An 18134-nucleotide genomic window follows, 5' to 3' on the forward strand; every position below is an offset into this window, starting at 1 on the left:
CATTAGAGGGCTAGTGTCACCTCTAAAACAAATGTCCTTACTAACCCAGAACAAGAGGCTGTCCTGCTCTGGAGAACTTACAGTCTAAAGGACACAGCTGAATTGCTGGGGATGGAGAATAACACACACAAATGAGCCTTTTTGTAAGTTGCACACAATCTTGTTAGTTACATGTTTTGTTGTCAAGTTGTTTTTAACTGGGGCAGACAACAAGCAAGGTGAATAGCAGGAATGAAAAAACTAGTAAAAGGGAGAAGGAAGGGGAAAGAAAGGATAAAAGAGGTAGTTTCTGCTCATCGTATGGCTAGCAATGATCAGCAAGGTAACAGTTAAAAAAGGGGAAGACACTTAAACCAAGATAGTCTTTTTAACTATAGTTTAAAGGATTAGTGTCATTTAATTTGTCCTGGAAACTTTTGGGGAATATTTACCACGAGGTGGTCTTCAGCACATCTCACTGAGCACTAGTCCTTTTCTATACTGAGAGCTCTCCCAACATCAGCCAGCTGGGGAACAAAATGTAAAAGGGGCTGCATCCAGAAGTCTCCATCTCTGTATGATCATCTCAGGGAGGGCTTCTCAGATGGGGGGAGGGATAGTTCAGTGGTTTGAGCATTGGCCTGCTAAACCCAGGGTTGTGAGTTCAATCCTTGAGGGGGCCACTTAGGGATCTGGGGCAAAATCAGTACTTGGTCCTGCTAGTAAAGGCAGTGGGCTGGACTCAATGACCTTTCAAGGTCCCTTCCAGTTCTAGGGGATAGGATATGTCTGTGATCATCAGCAAGCCTTGTTCACCGTGTATGTGAGAACTTAATAGTGAGATTGCCTCATGGACACCTCTGCTTGCATTGACCATCGCACAGACAGCCTCCCCTCTCATTCCAAGTGATGTAAACTAACTCCTGCTGGTAGCGATTCACATGACATGCCTATGTTAACTACAGCAGTGGCCTACAGGGATAACTTACATTAGGATGCTCTTTAATGTATCTTTAACCATCTGAATGCAATTTAGCAGCTGGAAACAACAAGAAAAGCCAGCACCATGTGACCAACCAGCTCTCATGGACCATCTGCTCCACAAACCAGTGAACTAAGGAGAGCAACTGGCCCACATAGACCAAAGATTTTAACAAAACAAGATCCTAATCCTACTGTCACTGAAGTCAATGTGAGCTTTGCAAACAATTTCAACAGGAACAGGATCAAGATGTCATTGCGGTATTGCATGGGAAGAGGTAGGGTGAGGTGCAACGGAGGAGCAGATGTTTCCTTGTCTACAGTCGTCCCAGGAATGTCTTTTTTTAAAACCCATCTAAGTGCGGGACTGACTTGGGGCAGGTCTATCTCGCTAGCTGTAGCCATGCTGGGGCATCCTTCCAGCCCCAGATTTGTGCTAACTCCCCTAGAATCAGCATCTGTGTGTGTTTCACTGAAGGCACCACTTTCTACCGTAGGGACAGCTGTATGAAGAACTGATTTTCCGGTTGGGTGGTCGAACCGAAGAATCAAAAACAAATATATTCCTTTTGAATTGATCTGAAACAAAAGTCTTGCAATATCTCCAGAGAAACAAAAAAGTAGAAAACATTTCATTCAGCCTGAGACAAAACACATTCCATTTAAATTTGTGGTTTAAACCCTTTAATTTTATTTAATAAAAATGAGTAAAATTCCCAAACGAAACATTTTGACTTTTCTGATTTTTTTTTAATTTGACCGAAACAATGTGCTGAAACTGACCTAAATTCACAAATTGTTCCACTTGGCCTGAATCTACATTTTCCTGTGAACATTTTTTGCCCAGTTCTTATTGTAGATACTTATCTGGTCTCCCCCTCACTGTAGTATCTGAGCACCTTCCAATCTTTAACCTGTAAGGAGGGCAGTGCTAGTAGCCCCATTTTACAGATGGGGAATGGAGGCACAGAAAGGCTAAGTGACTTGCTCAAAGTGACACAGGACATCTGTGGCAGAGCTACAATTTGTAACTGTATAGCAGGAGGGCATTTTTAAGCTTTTGTGGCAGGTTGACCCTTCTCCTGGACTTTTTGTTTTGAAGACTCTCCACTTAATTTGCTTTACACTTTTCAATTCAAGGGATTTTTTTCCACCTCTGCAATTTCATTTCACTAATGGAGTTTTTACAATAGAATCATTGCAGCTACGCCATTTTATTTTGTTGGTTAGGTCAAAGCTCACAAAGTCACGAACCTGACAGAACTTTTGACTGATGAGACCTGTGAATATTTCCAATATTATCAGGAATAAACTTTTGATCCTGACAATAACAGTGTGTCTCATCATCCATGGAGGCTTCTACAATGCGGCCTGGTTAACAATTCATGCTGTATTGTTAAGGGCCCAAGTCCCCAGTTTGAGGGTAAGCCTTTGCTGAAGAGAAGCAATTCTGCCTTTGAGACGTTCAGCTGGAAGAAGTTGAGACAAGGCCATCAGCCAAGAGAAAGTAAGGCAAGGAGGACTCACTAAGGTCTAGACTGTCACTGCCTTTACTTGGTCATACAGATTAGTAAGGGGTAAGAACTTCCTACAGTCTCGTACAGTTAGCTCTGCTCAGCCTGTTACTCGGGCTGTGGGGAAGACAGACTCTATTGATATTCTGCACTTTGAGCAATTGGGTGGGGAGGGAATGCAGGCCGAGCGGAGCCCTCATTCGCTGTCCAGAATAGCTGCAGGAGCACACAGGACAGTGTATGCCACTTCACAGAAAAGTGTGTCTGACTCGCTCCTTTCCCTGGCGCGGAAGGCCGGTGAAGAGACCCGACACAGAATTGCAACTGAGTCCCAGTTTACTGTCTGGTCTGGGGCAGACCTGCTTCACACTGCCCCTCACTCAGGGCAGACTGTAAAGTTACAATCTAGCCCTCAATGTGCAGCTGCAAATGTGCTACATATACCAAGGCTTGTGGGTTAGAGCAGGTCACAACGTTTGACATACTGAAAAAAAAAAATCTTTTTCAGGGCTGGAATAAGATTTTTGCTATATTAAGCCCATTTTTAAGGTCAAAGTTTGGACCCAGCATGACAACGTGCATGTTAAAGTTCCACTGCTGAAAAGTGGCTCTTCATACTGCAACTGCTGACAACAGTTCCAGGTTTCATCAAAGCGATCTTAGTCAGCTAAACCACACAGTGGCCTTCGCAAATGCTCACACCGAGAAAAGGGGAAATGATGATTTGGTGTGTCCAATAAAAGCTACACCTCACTTCTGAAAGGGACTGTTTTTTCATTTATATTAAGTCAGCACCAAGAGCTGAATGTGCATTTGGACTGTAGGTGAGGAAATTCCAGCCGGTAAGAACATACTGTTTGTCAGATAATCTAGAATACTGCTACGACTGTATTTTAAGGCATACGCACAAAATGACAAAGTTATGACTGAGCTTTCAGCTAGAGTAGGGCAAATACTCGTCCCGCCTTTCCGGGGGTCGGGTCGGGGAGTCCTTGAAGGTCACTTGAATTTTGAACTGAATTTGCTTCATCTCTTTTGTGTTCACCTCCACAAATATTAGTGAGATCGAGTTTGACTGCCACAAATGTGCATGGATAATAAATTTCATGGGCTGCACGAATGATTACATGGAAAAACACCCATTGAATTAAACACACTTTGGATCAGGCTCCCAGACAGGGAGCAGCTCTCTGACCAACCAACATTGTACCTCCAGACTTTTGACTGCTTGATTTCTCAACCGTGATGTTACATTAGCATCAGTATTTTGCATGGAATAAACTATGAATTGAAGAAACCCTTTGGAATCTACAGGAAACTTTGCCAACAAACCCTTATTAAGAGAATGGGTGTTCACTTATCTCAATCTCTGGTTAAGGATGTACGGTCTGATCATGCAAAGTACTATATGCCCTCAACTTCCAGTGCCTGTTGTGCTCAACACAGGATCGGGCCCTTAGACAATAGTACATAGGCTCACTTTTCTCCAACAGGGCACACAAACTCAGACGCTATGGTGAGGCTGCATAAGTACACAGATAGATACATAGGCAGAAGTTCTGTTTAAAAGCTAATCTGGAGCAATCCCCTTCCTGTCCCTGATTTACTCCGTTAGCCTGGTCACCTATTGGCAGGAGGAATGTGTCCGCCAGAGAAGCACTCATTGCCCCATTTGAGGGCAGAATAAAGGCAGCTACTGAACCTGCTCCCCCGGTGCCATTCCATTCCGGATGGGTTTGCCTTGCTCAGGTACAATGCTTCAGGACAGCTCTGCTCAGCTGTCACAGCTCCACACTCACCGCACCTCAACAACAAGAAGATATAGGTTTGCCTTAGGGGAATGAGCATCCCTTGTGCAGCACATGGTGCCTTCTCCAAAGGGTCTCCCTGCACAGCAGTTCACAGCGGCAGCTGGGCGTGACGCAGGAGCATGCTGGAGAAAGGACTGAAAGATCCACTGTTGTGCATGCCCTCTGTTCCCCCCACCTGCATTAATTCAGCCATTGGGGTAATGTCGTGGACTCCACAAAGCAGTTCTGCAGCAGGGGGTGTGGTTGAGCATGCTGTCCCCTCCTCCTCCTCACCTGCCCAGCCCAGTGACTCCTGCCACTGGGCAATGAGGATGTAGGGACCTTGCTGTACAGTAGGTTCCCAAGGTTGAAAATCTGACTCACGTTAGAGACAGAGAGATCATTAAACACAGGAACATCATTTAACAGGTAGGAGAAGAGAGAACAGTACATCTTGTTCACAGAGCATCACTCTGAAAGTTCTGATGCTGATGATTATAAATGTCTCTTGCTGGTACTCAGGCCTTGTTCTACAGAGAGGGGGTGGGGGAAGAGGATGTGTTAAGAAAGTGGCTGGTCTGGTAGATTCAATGGGCCAGACCCTTCCTTCTGGTTGAGCTGTGCTTGATAGGGGCCTTTTCCTCACTTTTATGACTCTTGAGCCTGGGATCAGCCAGGAGCTGCTGTGACCTCCATCATAAGGCAGAGCACCCACAGGGCTGCTCTAACTTCCACTCAGTTGTCTCCTGGCTCCAGTGGTTGTTCCAGCCGCCAGGGATTGCGAGAGCACATTAGCACTCTGATCACACCCTCTTCTCAGCAGCCATTCCTCTTCACCAGCTTTGCAGCCCCTTCGTGCCACTGGAGCAGTGCACAGGGACTGTCGTGTGCCCAAGCAAGTGGCCCTGCATGCTCAGAGGAACACATTTTTAACGATGACTTGAATAAAATTGCTAGTCTGGTTGAAAACATGGCTATTAAGTGAGGAATGAAGGGAAGATGTGCATCTCCCATGGGCACATCAGCCCAGGACGTTTCCTACAGAGGCGTTAGCCGTGATTTACAAACTGAGACGGGAAAGATAAGGTTTCATGAAAAACATTGCTGCTCTGCTGAGCTGTACCTGCCAGGGACATGCTGAGGCTACTGTTAATTAAAAACACAGAGCTGAATGATAGCCATGGCTCGACCTGCCCGAGGAACAAATGGCAGTTGATCATCAAGGATCATTCGTCCCATGCCCGCTGTGGATTCAATAGGGTACAACACCTGGTGATGGTCAGCCGCTGCCACCATTTTTAATTGGATTTGCCTTGCTTTATTTATGTATTTGCTAACGACTCCCCGAGCAATCCCCGCCTTTGTGTGAGTGCAGGGGGGGAACCTAGGAATGCCGTAGTCGCAGGGACCTCCTGCAGCAGAGGCTGCAGTGACGTTGTCATGGCAACCGCTCCTGCAGCTGCCAACGTTGTCCTGTAACTGAATGGGAAATGTCACTGCGGGGTGTGAGGGAACCTGCTTTCTGTGCTTGGCACACTGATATAGCTGCCGCTGCTTCTCTGGAATCCCAGCTCTGTCCGTACACGTCTGCAAACCCCGGCTGCATCGGTAAGTTCAACACCATCCCCAGCGCCGATAAATGAAAAGGAGCATTTAGAAAAAAGTCTGGAGGCTCCCTGCCCCCTTATATGGCTGCTGCCCTGACTGAATCTTAGCTGGCTCTTGCATGTAGCTTCCTGTCCAGTTCAGCGAACTGGGATTTAATCATAGTAGGTGGGGGGGGAGCTGCCAGAGCCGCCCAGCTATGCTGCATGTCACAGGGTCTGCCACTGCCAACCTGACAAAAGGAACAAGGACATCCATCCTTACAACCCCACGTTCCCTGTCATTTCAGGAGGTCACTTAACGGCAGGTTGGAAACAGCTCCCACTGGAAGTGTTTACCCCTGAAAACATCTCATGCCGTAGATCCAGTGTCTCTCCATTGGTCTCTAAGTCTCAACACAAACCCGCCCCAGCCTCTCTTCTCTCCCCTCCCCAGGGAGCAGCCAGCTCTAACTGCAGCTCCCTCCATAAGCTGACTTGACTCGCCATACAGGGGCAGCTTCTAAATTCCTGCCAGATGGCCAATCTGTCATCAGTGTCCTCCTACCTGCCTCCTTTCCCTCCTTACTGGTGCTTCTGCCTAGCTCCCCAAAAGAGCACCCACTGTTGGTGGCACCCTAGGATCTGACCTTCAAGGGGCTGGGCCTAAATGCACAGTGATGCTTTGCATCAGCCGACCTTAATTTTCCCAGCTCAGAAAGAAGCCAAATATCTGTCTAAAGAGTGAGAAGATTGATAGGGGTTTGAGATCTCGCTTCCACATGAGTAACAGTTCAGAGATTTGTTGGTCTAAAGTACTACAGAGGTGGCATTGGCAGAATGTGATTTGGATCTTTGGGAGAAGAAACAATGAGAGAGAAAGGAAGAGAGGGAAAGAGCTGAGCAAATCATTTACTCCCATCGATGAACTAAGCTTCTTTGGCCTTATGGAAGGTCCAGGGGCCGACCGCAATTCACTTGCATTTGTTGGGTATTCTATGATTCTTAATTCTATAGATTAATCGTGAAGAGCATTTGATACTCAGTACTCAAAATCCAAGCTGTACTGGTTAGTGGTAATTGAGCAGCAAGTCACATTTCTGTTCCCTGCTGGGAGAAGCATAACTCTAGGGGGCGGATTTTATGAAGATCCTAAAGATCTGGATCTCTCAAGGAGAGGGAATGGTTTAAGAAGAGGTGCAAGATTAGTCTTTCTAAAGTTATCCTTCATGAAGAAGTTCAGAACCATTTCCATTCTGAGCCAGAGGCACCTCTCATAGAAAACCTAGGCTCCTGTAAGATTTACTGACTGGGTTTTGTTTAGTGTCCTATTGTCAAAGTCACACAATGTAATTGCATGTGCATGTGTGGTCCTAACTATGAAGGATGTGCCCAGATCTCTGTCTAGCTTGATCTTGACCTCTGTGCCAGGGCTCTGGCAAAGGGTTTTGGAAACCTCTCCCCCATGCTGTGGGAAGTAGTGTCCCGTCACAGATAAAATAACCCATACTTTTCATGTGCAAGCTTAAAATTTGTTTTCCACAAGCAAGTGACTCAATTCAATCACTTTCTCTGAAAAAGCCAGATCGCACAATAGATGTGTGCGTGTGGCTGAAACAGATTCTAATCAACATTCGTAGAATATACCTGCAGGTGTTAGACCAGCTCTGAAAGTGGTGCCTGGTGAAAGAGAGGACATGAAAGAGACAGAACAGTGTCACAAAGGCATAGCTAGACAACCCTTAAGAAAAACAAAAAATGATTTGCCCGGAAGACAGATGTCCTGTCATAAAACTTAACAAGGAGAAAACAGTTTACCCAGAATGGACTTATTATTGAGAAAAGAAAGCCCTGGATTTACCCTGATGTAACAGAAAGCGGAGTTTTGCCCTTTATCAGGAGGAGAATGAATATACATTGTAGACGCAAAGAAACCCTAGTTAGTTGGTTGGTCGAGGGATTATTTTGTTCATAGTCTAGGGGAAAGAATCTATTTATTTATTTATTTATTTTTACCCCAGTAGGTCAAATTCTGACGCCCTTATTCACATGTAAGCATCAGATGCCTCCACCGGGGGCTGAAGGGGCAATTTCAATCTGCTGATTTCAAATAGGCCTATTAAAGGCCTCCTATATTATTTCTCCAGCTGGAAGGTACATTATGCAGAGCTGTTCTCTCCTCATATATTCACTTCATTCCTTCTGTAATTCATGCTACTTGGGAGCTGAAGCAAGAGCGATGGGTCTGACTAAACAACTGTCATGTCACGTGGTTACGTCGAGGTTGAAATGCCGTCCCTGTCGTTGCTTGTCATTTCATTGTTCTCCCAAAATTGGTATCCTCTTTGCCTGTTTCCTCATTTGTTAGTGGAAAAGAGTGGGGTAAGTGTTTCCGTGGACAGCTACGGTGCACACACATGCGCACACACAACCAACCATGCTTTGGAAAGTTCTCTCATGCTGTGGAACACAATGTTCTGGCAGAGCTAAACAATTATCTTAAATACACACTAAAAATAAAAACAAAGGTTATCAACAGTATTTTGACCTTGAAGCTTAGGGGGGGAATATAAAAGGGAAGGTTGGTATCGGGTACATAATCATCTGGGGAAGTGTGTAACTCAGAAGAAGCAGGAGTAAGATGACTTGCACTGGGGTGGTGTCACAGACTGGTGAGAGGCTCATTAGGAGGTGGCTTTAAAGACCGAGGTCGAGCGGACATGTGCCCCATTGGGGTGAAGCTAGTATGAGAAGGCATTGTGAAGTGTGAGCATTGGGGTACCTAATCACAGCTACAGAAATTCATTGTGAGGTCACAACAGGGGATAATGACATCAGAAGAACAAGCTGCAGGAAGCAACTCCTTTGCCCTAAGTAATAAAGAGGAGTTTTCATGCAAGCTGCCCTAACAATAATTTATTAATAAATAAATACAAAATTAAATGTGATCAATATGCAGAAATGTCACCAATTAGACTGGGGTGTTTTGTTTGGAAGTTTCCCGGGACACAATGCAATTTTAAAATGCTGTCCCCTAGAGTAAAGCACATTGTATTCATGCCCTACAGGTCAGATTGCTACAACCATGATGAAACTGAGTTTCACAGTTGGCTATTATCTGTGCATGACTCCTGGATCATTTTATTTTAAACCACTCTAAATATGATTGTAATATTGAGAGTACTCCCCCAAGACTCCCACCAGACCAGAACAAGTACAACGTGCCCTCTAATCACTTGGAAATTAACTTTAAAAAATGGGGTGGTCCACTACAGGAAAAATGGTTACAAAATGTTTTTGAAGGAAAGGTCATGAATACGTAGCTAACATTAAGAGAGAGAAACCCCACATGATCCATATTAGTCGTGTGCCTTAAATGTGGTATGTAATCTATCCCTTAAATCAGCCCCTGTACCAGATGACTGGCAGATAGCTAATTTGATGCCAATATTTAAAAAAGGGTCCACAGGCGATCCTGGCAATTACAGGCCAGTAAGACTAACTTCAGCACCAGGCAAAGTGATTGAAACTATAGTAAAGAACTGAATTATAAAAACACACAGATTAACATGATACATTGGGGAAGAGCTAACACAGCTTCTGCAAAGGAAATCATGCCTCATCAAACTATTAGAATTCTTTGAGGGTGTCAACAAGCATGTGGACAGGGGTGATTCAGTTGATATAGTGCACTTGGACTTTCAGAAAGCCTTTGACAAGGTCCCACACCAAAAGGGATAAGAGGGAAGGTCCTTTCATGGATCAGTAGCTGGTTAAAAGCTAGGAAAAAAGGGTCAGAATAAATGGTCAGTTTTCACAGCGGAGAGAGGTAAATAGTGGGATTCCCCCAAGGATCTGTGCTGGGACCTGTGCTGTTCAACATATTCTTAAATGATTTGGAAAAGTGAGGAGGCAAAGTTTGCAGACGATACAAAATTACTCAAGATAGTCCAAAGCTGGCTGCAAAGAGTTGCAAAGGGATCTCACAAAACTGGATGACTGGGGAGATGAAATTCAATGTTGATAAATGCAAAATAATGCACACTGGAAAACAATCCCAATTATACACACAAAAAGTTGGGGTCTAAATTAGCTGTTACCACTCAAGAGAGAGATCTCGGAGTCACTGTGGATAACATCCACTCAGTGTGCACCAAGAACAGGAGTACTTGTGGCACCTTAGAGACTAACAAATTTAGTAGAGCATAAGCTTTTGTGGACTACAGACCTGTCAATGTGCACCGGCAGTCAAAAAAGCGAACAGAATGTTATGTACCATTAGGAAAGGGATAGATAAGAAGACAGAAAATATCAGAATGCCACTCTATAAATCCATGATACGCCCACACCTTGAATACTGTGTGCAGTTCTGGTTGCTGCATCTCAAAAAAGATATATTAGAATGGGAAAAGGTACAGAAAAGGGCAACAAAAATGATTAGGAGTAAGGAACAACTTCCATATGAGGAAAAATTAAAAAGACTGGGACTGTTCAGCTCAGAAAAGTGACAACTGAGGGAGGATACGATAGAGGTCTATAAAATCATGAATGGTGTGAAAGTGAATAAGAATGTGTTATTTACCCCTTCACGTAACACACAAACCAGGGACCACCCAATGAAATTAATAGGCAGCAGGTTTAAAACTAAACAAGGAAGTACTATTTCACACAACGCTCAGTCAACCTGTGGAACTCATTGCCAGGTGATGTTGTGAAGGCCAAATGTATAACTGTGTTCAAAAAAGAATTAGATAAATTCATGGAGGATGGGCCCATCAATGGCTATTAGCCAAGATGGTCAGGAACGCAACCCCATACTCTGTCTACACTTACCTCCGAAGTGATCAATCCAGCACGGGTCGATTTATCGACGTGATAAATCGACCACCGAGTGCTCTCCCGTCGACTCCGGTACTCCACCAGAGCGAGAAGCGTAGGTGGAGTCGACAGGGGAGCAGTGAAGACAACACGATGAGTAGATCTAAGTACGTTGACTTCAGCTACATTATTCATGTAGCTGAAGTTGCGTAACTTAGATCGATCACCTGCCCCCAAAGTGTAGATCAGGCCTACGTATCCTGAAACCTCTGAATACTAGAAACTGGGACTGAATGACAGGGGATGGATCACTCAATATTTGCCTTGTTCTGTCCATTCCCTCTGTAGCATCTGGCACTGTCTGCTGTTGGAAGCCAAGATACTGGGCTAGATGGACCATTGGTCTGACCTAGTATGGCCGTTCTTATGCCTTATCACATTGCTGGAATGGCTCAGATATCACAGTGATGGGTTGGTGGAAAAACCTGAATAGAAGAGTGATCCTATTTGAAAATACAGTTTTGGATAACAAAGTTTTGGGGAGTTTTGTTGAAAAGCTGGGATAGATGGAGTGAGAGGACCATTGCAACAGGAACTCAGGAGGACGCTAAACAGTGGCTTCTAAAGTTACACAGTGTTAAATCAGCAGATCCAGGTAATTTACAACCAAGAGTTCTTAAAGAGCTGGCCATGCTCTCTCTCTCTTTTTTTTGCTAGAGGTGATTCTGAACAAAAATCCCAGATCTAAACACTCAGTGGATTTACGATCCAGACTGAAATATCCTCCGAATTTTGGAACCAATCTTGAACTTTGCAGTTGGCTATTATCTATATGATGGACCAAGCTAAAAATTGTGGATCTGGGCATGTCCAGACTTTCAGTAATGATGACAAGATGATCTTATGGTTAAGACATTTGACTGGGATTTAGGAGATCTAGCTTAAATTCCCAGTTCTTCCATGGACTTCCTGTATAACATAGGCAAGTCACTTAATCTTTCTGACCCCAGTACCACATGGTATTTGAGCATGTGCCTAACTAAGTGTGGGAGTAGTCCTACTAGTCCCTGCTGAATTGGAGCTTCAGTGTCTTACCTGTAAAATGGAGGTGGTAATATTTCCTCTCTCTGACACTTGGTGTGTCTTATCTATTGGAAATTCTGTCCCTTACTATCTCTATGTACAGTGGCCAGCACAATGGGGCCCCAAACCCATAAGTGCTACTCTATTGCTAAATTTAATACTACTACTGGTTAGGGTAAATTCAGATCTGCCTCCATATCTCACTTTCCTGGCCTCTGCCTATTTGTAAATATTTTTGGTTACAAGCACCAAGAACAAACAAGAGTATTGAAGGAGACAAAAAATGGCTCTCAGAGCTAATGAAACAGGAGAGTGGAGGGTTCACATTGCAATTAAGACATGGAAAACAAGGCTGCTTGGATTCCATACAAAACACCTCATCAAGAGAAGCAGCTGTTGGCCACTCCACCAGCAAGAGCACCCGGCATACACGTGCGGCATTCAGAAGCAGAGCAAAGCAGACAGGCAGAGCAGCAGCAAAGAAATTAAATATATATATATTCACTACCAATGACAGCACGATCGAGATTGCAGAGGATAACGGGTTTGCAAAAGAAAAAGGCTCCAAGGACTTTAGAAAGAATAGAGCAGGAGTGAGATAAAAACGCAGACAGCTGTTCCACATAATCATTTGTGCAACTGAAAAAAAAAATTCCTATCATCCAAATATCTGAATTGCTGAGTAAATTCATACGTAGGGCCTGAGCCAATGGTCACTGAGATTAGAGACTTTCCATGAGCATTGGATCTGGTCCATAGGGTGGCTGCTACTACCAAAGGGGGCAGAAGGGGAATCATGTTATTTACTGTAGTATTTCTTATTCCAAGTATTGGAAATACAGTATATTTCAGCTCCCAGACTGCTGCACTGGGCAGCACAGCATGGGGAGGAGGTGACCAGCCCTCTGTGGAGAAAGAAGTGGTTCAGGACTGTTTAGAAAAGCTGGACGAGCTCAAGTCCATGGGGCCAGATGCACTGCATCTGAGGGCGCTAAAGGAGTTGGCGGATGTGATTGCAGAGCCATTGGCCATTATCTTTGAAAACTCATGGCGATTGAGGGAGGTCCCGATGACTGGAAAAAGGCTAATGTAGTGCCCATCTTTAAAAAAGGGAAAAAGGAGGATCCAGGGAACTACAGGCCAGTCAGCCTCACCTTAGTCCCTGGAAAAATCAAGGAGCAGGTCCTCAAGGAATCAATTTTGAAGCACTTAGAGGAGAGGAAAGTGATCAGGAACAGTCACCATGGTTTCACCAAGGGCAAGTCATGCCTGACTAACCTAATTGCCTTCTATGAGGAGATAACTGGCTCTGTGGATGAGGGGAAAGCAGTGGATGTGTTATTCCTTAACTTTAGCAAAGCTTTTGATATGGTCTCCCACAGTATTCTTGCTGGCAAGTTAAAGAAGTATGGGCCGGATGAATGGATTATAAGGTGGATAGAAAGCTGGCTAGATGGTCGGGCTCAACATGTAGTGATCAATGGCTCCATGTCTAGTTGGCAGTCGGTATCAAGTGGAGTGCCCCAAGGGTCGGTCCTGGGGCCGGTTTTGTTCCATATCTTCGTTAATGATCTGGAGGATGGCGTGGACTGCACTCTCAGCAAGTTAGCAGATGACACTAAACTAGGAGGCATGGTAGATACGCTGGAGGGTAGGGATCGGATACAGAAAGACCTAGACAAATTAGAGGATTGGGGCAAAAGAAACCTGATGAGGTTCAACAAGGACAAGTGCAGAGTCCTGCACTTAGGATGGAAGAATCCCATGCACTGTTACAGACTAGGAACTGAATGGCTAGAAAGCAGTTCTGCAGAAAAGGACCTAGGGGTTACAGTGGACGAGAAGCTGGATATGAGTCAACAGTGTGCCCTTGTTGCCAAGAAGGCTAACGGCATTTTGGGCTGTATAAGTAGGGGCATTGCCAGCAGATCGAGGGACGTGATCATTCCCCTCTATTTGACATTGGTGAGGCCTCATCTGGAGTACTGTGTCCAGTTTTGGGCCCCACACTACAAGATGGATGTGGAAAAATTGGAAAGAGTCCAGCAGAGGGCAACAAAAATGATTAGGGGGCTGGAGCACATGACTTATGAGGAGAGGCTGAGGGAACTGGGATTGTTTAGTCTGCAGAAGAGAAGAATGAGGGGGGGATTTGATAGCTGCTTTCAACTACCTGAAAGGGGGTTCCAAAGAGGATGGATCTAGACTGTTCTCAGTGGTAGCAGATGACAGAACAAGGAGTAATGGTCTCAAGTTTCAGTAGGGGAGGTCTAGGGTGGATATTAGGAAACACTATTTCACTAGAAGGGTGGTGAAGCACTGGAATGGGTTCCCTAGGGAGGTGGTGGAATCTTCTTCCTTAGAGGTTTTTAAGGGCAGGCTTGACAAAGCCCTGGCTGGGATGATTTAGCAGGGAATTGGTCCTGCTTTGAGCAGGGGGTTGGACTAGATGACCTCCTGAGGTCCCTTCCAACCCTGATATTCTATGATTCTATATCACTCAGTAACTAATACCATGGCAAGGTAATTGTGGGTTTTTAAGTGGTCAGCAGCATTACACACACAACCGAGATAGGAACAGACTAGAGTATTGCACGGGGCACTTTGCTTGGTCAGGGATATGACTGAGCGACAAATAAGCAGCTAGTGACCAGGCAGTTTAATATTCTCCCTCTCCCCCACCCCCTTTCGTGCAAAAATCTGTCAACGCCCTTGGGAAATGGGGACAGACTAAATGACTGATCCAAATCAATCTATATTACATTGTCTCCACAGAAAGTCTTGAAGGAACTACAGAACATTTTCATTAATCTTGCGTGCTCCTGCAGCATGTCATTCTAAATTGCATCAACAGCAAGACAGAAAAAGTGGTTATCGTCGACAGACAGGAGGGAGAACAGAAAAGGGGGGAATCTGAGTTGGGTTTCCGTCTATGTTCATTTAAAGGGAAAGGCAAGGGAACTAATTCAGCCGCTCAGCACTTGCTTTCAGCATCCAAGCAGTGAGAAGGGTTGGGGTCATCTCAGCTAAAGCCAGAGGTTATGCAGAAGGGAAGTGTGAAGCCTATGAGTATGGAGATAAATGTCTCATGTAATTCCCCAGAAGCATCCTTCAGCCAGCCCAAGACCTGCATTAAAACACTTTGCACTGCAGAGCTCTCTCTCCACCTGAAGGATCCCAAAGGCCTAAGATGAGTGGACCTGATCCAAAGACCATCTATGTCAATGGAAAGACTCCCATCACTATAGTAGGCTTTGGGTCGGGCCCTAACAAAAGTCAATATCCCACTGAGTTATCAAAGTCAGTGAGGCTCTTCATGAGAGTAAGGTGGGCAGAATTGGCCCATTAACCCTCACAATACACTTGTGTCATGAGCATTGTCTTAGGTAGGTCTACGCTGGAGCTGTGTAATGTGTAATTTCCAGCTCAAGTAGACATATACTAGCTGCCCTTGTATTGCCTAGCATCTCAGATGGGATTCAGGGCAGCTAGTCCCTCCCACTGCTTATGCTGCCATGGGTTCGCTCTCTTTTTAGCACACTAGGTCTATCAGAGCTGTCACAGGTATGTTCACACATGAGTGGGAAGGGGTAAGTTCCAGATCACTAGTGTGGAGACACCCTGAAGGTAGATGTGTTTGAACGTTTTCAGTCAGAAAGATTCTGGTTGCCCTCACTTGGGGCTGTGGAGACCAGGAAGGAGAGGGTGAATATAAGAGGAAATAATCCTGAAGGATTATCTCATAAAACATCAAAGTTCTGTGCGATGCCATCAGCTCAAATCAAATGTCAATATCAGTATTTGCTTAAAGTTTCTAGTATGGAATGACAGAGGTAGGGATTAGTACAGAATATAAATTTCTACGTTGAATCATTTCTGATTTAGGAATGGACAAAAAAATGTTAGAAAAACATATCACATTCAAAATCTTGAAACTCCAACATTAGTTGTCAGACTAACTTTATACTGACTGGGTAGGCACAACAAAAAAAACAGTCAGCTAATGCAGAGTTCACATGAGAAATTTTACATGGAAAGAGTTCTGTTGAGAAAATTAGGGAATCAAGAACAAGCTTGTAAAGCAAAGTATCTTACAATCATTGGCCTCAACCCTTCATCCCTTGTTCACTTGTAGTCCACTGAAGTCACATGAGGAAAGGTTGAAGGACAGGCCCTTTATTGGGACCTTGTATTATAAGAGCTGAGCAAATAATTCACAACAAATTTATTCAGTGACGTTGCCTCTTTCTGCTCATGGAACAATTGCAAGCAGATCTCAACCGCCTCACATTTGTTTGTGATTTGAAATTATTTGACAATTTCTTTGGCATTTTTCTCCCTTTTTAATCTGTATCTATTGTGGGCAGTTTTGTGAATATACAATATTTGTTATTGGCACTGTGTAGGTTAGTTATGATTGGCCCGGTAAGTTTCATGCTATTGTTTACATTCCCTGGTTAAATGTGCAAACATTTACATTGTGAATACTTGCTTGTACAAATACATTTGGTTTCTGTGGACACACTCACTTACAACTTGATATTAGCTTTCTGTAAACCTTTGTGGCAGTAAAACTCAATTGCAAAAATGTTCAGAAAGGTCCAGATTCTACTGAAGTCAATGGACATGAGTATAGCCCTAGCTAATCTACTGGAAAATTCACACAAATATTGACAGAAAGTGGTTTTTGCATTATGCCTCCAGCTCTAGCCATTAGAATTTTAACATATTCTATTAATGAACTCTCGAAAGTAATAAATAACTAATAATTAAAATAGAAGGTATTCTTCAAAGCTAAAAATTAGATCTAAATTACAGGTAAAGAGCTAATGAATTTCAAAAAAATTGTTCATCCTTGTGGTTGAAATTATTACTATTGAATCAAGGTCTAGAAAATCATTTGCACTGAGGCACCATAAAAATGAGTAAAGGCCGCTAAAGGCAAAATACAGATTCCCTGATAGAGTCGCTAGGCCTGTATGATGTGAAAGCTCAGTCATTTTAAGCCAATTAAGTATTTATGCTGTAGAATATGAAACCATATTTTAATTAACACAACAAAAAGTGATAGTTTGTCAAAAGACAGACCAAAATTATTTAAAATCAATAAGAGACTGCTACCAGCATGTAAGACGTGCCTTATCAGTCTAGTTAGAATCAAACAGAGCCATATACTCTATCAAAGGTTATGGGGGGGGGGAAGGCAATTACATTTTTGCAAGTGCGAAATTATCATGTTTATGAATTTTGATGAGATTGCAGGCAGAGGGATTCTGAAAAACCTGTCAACTCTTGATTGGGTAAGTTGAATCGAAAGACTCAGCCAAAGTTATTTTGTCCCCTGATGAGGGATCACAAATATCAATACGCATAAGGAACAATACCGCAAGAAGGGAACAATGCATAGATGATGATCATTCTTCAGGGAGAATGGCCCAGACTGAGGCTTGGTGAGAACAAGTTCAAGTCCCATGGAAGTCATGGGGTTAAATTCAGCAGCGACATAAACGATAAAGTAGTGCAACTTGCTGGGATGTGGAAAGTGGTGCAAGTTAATAGAAAGGAGAATAAGATCAGTAGGCTCTGTGGGGGGAATAGAGTATGGATTTAAATATTAAACCCTATTCAAATAAAAGTAAATAATAGAAAAGCAGTGCTGCCAACCCCCAAACATTAAAAAAATCACAAGTCAGGCCTCCAAAAATTATGAGATTGGCCTAAAAATCATGAAATTCTACAGAATAAAACATTTTGGATTCTTTTTCTTTGCTTTCCAGTGTCTGAGCATGTAGCTTACAGTTGGGTCACGTTTTCCCGATTTTCTCCACAAGCATGGGGGTGGGGGAGGGGTTGTTTTAAATGAAAGCTGAACTTCACATAACTTCAGGAGCTGGGGTCTTTAAAAAAAAAGACAAGATATTGTGAGACTCGTGATAAAATTGTGAGAGTAGACAACCCTGGAACAGTAATAATATATCTGCATTTCCCAGTCCAGTTTGACCTGCCCTAACACCACCAGACACTAGCAGACAGCACACCTGAAAGCTCTAGGCTGGATACTAATCATGCCCTCCAGAACCCTCCCAAAACCTCTTCACTCTGTCCCCACCAGCCTCTCCTCACTCAATATCCATTCGCTCCTCCCTCCTACTCTGTCCTTCCCCAAAATCACTCCAGACTCTTCCCCGTCCCAGTTTTTCTCCTCTCAGTCTTCACTCCCTCTTTCATCCATCATCCCTAAGGCTACAAATTTGGCGTGGAGGTCGTGGTGTTTACAGTAACTGGGAATTTGAATAGTCTGCGACCCCCACATCATTGGCTCTTTTCCCCTCCGGGTGTTGCAACCTGGTCCATGCTGTCATAGCGATGCTCAGGTTTGGTGTGTA

At 44.0% G+C, this 18134-nt stretch overlaps 1 long non-coding RNA gene across 1 annotated transcript in view; it reads left to right on the forward strand.

Moving 5' to 3' along the window:
• Positions 1-5635: 5635 nt before the first annotated feature.
• Positions 5636-18134, forward strand: part of LOC101934150 (uncharacterized) — a 31839-nt gene continuing 19340 nt past the window's right edge. Inside the window, exon 1 of the long non-coding RNA XR_256347.5 lies at positions 5636-5872. This is a non-coding gene — a long non-coding RNA (uncharacterized LOC101934150). The remainder of the gene's footprint in view (positions 5873-18134) is intronic.

Source organism: Chrysemys picta, chromosome 9 (assembly GCF_011386835.1).
Source record: "Chrysemys picta bellii isolate R12L10 chromosome 9, ASM1138683v2, whole genome shotgun sequence".
NCBI classification, from domain to species: Eukaryota; Metazoa; Chordata; order Testudines; family Emydidae; genus Chrysemys; species Chrysemys picta.